Source organism: Asparagus officinalis, chromosome 6 (assembly GCF_001876935.1).
Source record: "Asparagus officinalis chromosome 6, Aspof.V1, whole genome shotgun sequence".
Taxonomy (NCBI): domain Eukaryota; kingdom Viridiplantae; phylum Streptophyta; class Magnoliopsida; order Asparagales; family Asparagaceae; genus Asparagus; species Asparagus officinalis.
The window spans coordinates 10,225,427-10,229,307 of record NC_033799.1 but is presented as its reverse complement, the minus strand read 5'-3'; positions in this window follow the sequence as shown (position 1 = coordinate 10,229,307).

Here is a 3,881-nt window from a genome sequence, read left to right as displayed (position 1 = left end):
AATGTTCCCTCTTGATTTGTCTGGCAATGTGAGCAAAGCACTGACAGTTAAAGGAGATGATGATGCCAAACTGTGGCATTTGAGGTATGGCCATCTACACATGCAAGGATTGAAGTTGCTGCAGTCCAAAGATATGGTGCTAGGATTGCCCAAAACTGGAGAGCTTGAACTGTGTGAAGGTTGCATTTATGGGAAGCAATCAAGAGGATCATTTCCAACGGGCAAAGCATGGAGAGCAAGAGAGTGTCTTGAGCTACTTCATGCAGATTTATGTGGTCCAATGAAGACAATGTCACTTGGTGGAAGTAAGTATTTCTTGCTCATCACAGATGATTACAGCAGAATGAGCTGGGTCTATTTTCTTAAAGCTAAATCTGAAGCATTTGATAGCTTTAAGATTTTTAAGGCTATGGTTGAAAAACAGTCTGGTTTGTCTGTAAAAGCATTGAGAACAGACAGAGGTGGTGAATTCTTGTCAAATGAGTTCATCACGTTTTGTGAGGAGCATGGAATAAGGAGAGAGCTTACTGCACCATACACTCCTGAGCAAAATGGAGTAGCCGAGAGGAAGAACAGGACAGTGGTTGAAATGGCAAGAAGTATGCTCAAAGCAAGAAATGTACCAAACAAGTTTTGGTGTGAAGCTGTGGCGACAGCTGTGTACATCCTCAACATTTCTCCCACAAAAGCAGTCTTGAACAGAACACCATTGGAAGCTTGGAAAGGAATGAAACCTTCTGTAAGTCATTTGAGAATTTTTGGGTGTACAGCTTATGCATTGGTAGATTTGAGGTCTAAGCTAGATGATAAATCTGTTAAATGTGTATTCATTGGCTATTCTACTCAATCCAAGGCATATAGACTGTATAACCCTCTCACTGACAAGATCATTGTCAGTAGAAATGTTGTATTTGATGAAGATGCAGGCTGGAATTGGGAGGAAAGTGAAGTTAGTGGCAGTGTTCAGCAGAAATCAGTGGGCTTTAATGGTTCAGAGGAGGATCCAAGTGTGCCAGAGAATGATAATCACACTCCTAGTCCTCCTTCCACACCATCATCATCAAGTCTGGGCTCATTGTCTCCCTCCAGCTCATCATCATCAGGCTCATCAAGTGATTCTGCTCCAAGGAGATACAGGTCAGTAATTGAATTGTATGAAAATTGTAATTTTGCATTAATGGCCACAGATCCTGTCTGCTTTGAGGAAGCTGAGAAAGAAGGTGAGTGGCAGAATGCAATGAGAGAGGAGATCAGGTCCATTGAGAAGAATGAGACTTGGAAGTTAGTAAATCTTCCTGAAGGAAAGAATGTCATTGGACTGAAATGGGTGTTCAGAACCAAGTTCAACACTGATGGGAGCATTCAAAAGTACAAGGCAAGGCTTGTAGCTAAAGGGGATGCACAACAAGAAGGGATTGATTTTGAGGAAACATTTTCACCAGTGGCAAGGTTTGAAACTGTGAGAGTGGTGCTAGCTTTGGCTGCTCAGTGGAAACTGGAAGTGTTTCAGTTGGATGTAAAGTCTGCATTCCTTAATGGAGACTTGCAAGAAGAGGTTTTTGTAGAGCAACCACTCGGCTTTGTCAGAGAAGGTGAAGAAGGCAAGGTTTATAAGCTGCAAAAGGCATTATATAGGCTGAAACAGGCTCCAAGAGCCTGGTACAGCAAGATTGACTCATTCTTTCTTCAAAATCAGTTTGAGAGAAGTGAGAATGAGCCAACTCTTTATGTGAAGAAGGAAAGCAAGAATGACTTCATAGTGGTCTGTCTCTATGTGGATGACATCATCTATTTCAGCTCTTCTCAGAAATTGCTAAGTGAGTTTAAGGCAGCAATGATGGAGAAATTTGAGATGACAGACCTTGGATTGCTTCAATACTTCTTAGGTCTAGAAGTAAAGCAAGGAGAAGGTGGAATATTTTTGTGCCAGAGGAAGTATGCAAAGGATTTATTGAAGAAGTTCTCAATGGAGAAGTGTGAACCAACAAGAACTCCAATGAACACAAACGAGAAGCTTCAGAGAGAGGATGGGATAGAGAAAGCAGATGAGAAGATTTTCAGAAGCTTAGTTGGTGGTTTGAACTATCTCACACACACAAGGCCTGACATAGCTCACAGTGTGAGTATAGTGTCACGTTACATGCATTCTCCAACTAAGCAGCATCTTGGAGCAGCAAGAAGGATTCTGAAATATGTTGCTGGCTCAATTAAGCTTGGAATTCTCTATGAAAATGTTGAAAATTTCAAGTTAATTGGATATACTGACAGTGACTGGGCAGGTTGCTTGGATGACAGAAAGAGTACATCTGGGTCTGTGTTTAGTCTTGGCTCAGGAGCTATCACATGGAGTTCTAAGAAGCAAGACACAGTGGCCTTATCTTCGTCTGAAGCTGAATATGTAGCTGCTGGTGCAGCAGCAAGGCAGGCCATTTGGTTAAGAAAACTGCTAAAAGACTTGTGCTGTGAGCAAGAAGGTGCAATTGAGCTTTGGTGTGATAACAAGTCTGCTATAGCTATGACCAAGAACCCAGCTTTCCACGCAAGGACCAAGCACATAGAAGTTCAGCATCATTTCATAAGGAAGTTAGTTGCTGAGGAGAAATTGGTTCTGAGATTCTGTGGCACGAATGATCAACATGCTGATTTGTTTACAAAGGCTTTGACTCAAGCCAAGCATCAGTTCTTTTTGGAGAAGATTGGCATGTATGAGCTTGAATTAAGAGGAGGTGTTGAAATGTAATTCAAGCCTCATGCAGTACATGTATTCATGCAGAATAAGTCAGAGTTTGTTAGCATGCTTCTAGGAAGAATTTGTCAATTCGGTTTGCTGGTTTTTAGCTATTAGTTAGGAGCTTTTTATGTTTTAGTTTGAGTCAATTGAGATCCACGTTCTTAGGCATGATGTTAGACGTGGTTAGTGGGAATCAGTTTTTATTCCAATTCTATTTAATCCTGTAATTGTAATCAGGTTTCAATTAAGAAGAATAAGCAGTAGCTTCTTCCATTGTGTTACAGAGTGTCCAAATTAGTATCTTCTTCCTCTGTTATTCCAACATTACGTACACAGGTACCTCATTGGCAAGAAGTCAGAAAATTTCAAACATCAATTCAGAAATGTATGTATGTAGTCCTCTTTTGGAATTCCATAGAAAGCAAAGTACCTTACACAAGTATATATCTTATTCGCGTATGTCCGAGACCACAAAGTAACGCAGTTTAAAGAATATATATATATATATATTCTTGCATGAATCCATATTTTGGCTTATGGGAAAGGCGCTCAAACCTGTAGAAGAATGTTTAGAATGTAATATTATAACCCTCAACTGTCAATCCTCGCCTCTACTTCGGTGTTTTGTTGTAGCAGAATGGATCTTTTCTGCTACACTAAAACTCTTAAATTATGGTAAGTATTAATTAAGGGTTATAATTTTATACTCTAACAATTTCCCACATAGATTAGATGCAAATCGTTTATCTTTATCTAGGTCATCATCAAGGAACTATGCCATAATCACATCTGAATCCAATGAGAAGCCAAGAGTAATTTTGGGAGTAGGCCCAAGCATGCATGAGAATGTATAGCATCAAATATTTAATTAATTTGACACAAAAGGTTAATAATTGCACATTAAGAAATGTAAAATGGGGGTAATTAAGTAAATTTATTCCCCAGTACGAGGACAAGTGCTACCTTTCATGCGTATTATTCCTCTTATATCAAAAAATATTTGTATTATTCCTCACACTGCAGCTCCAAAAAATTGGTTACTCCATGATCTCCATCAAGCTATAGTGGATAATATAGTGATGTGAGCATTTGGGTCATCATTCAAAAAAGTAATGTTTGGAACCATATAAACGTATAGAATCGAATATCA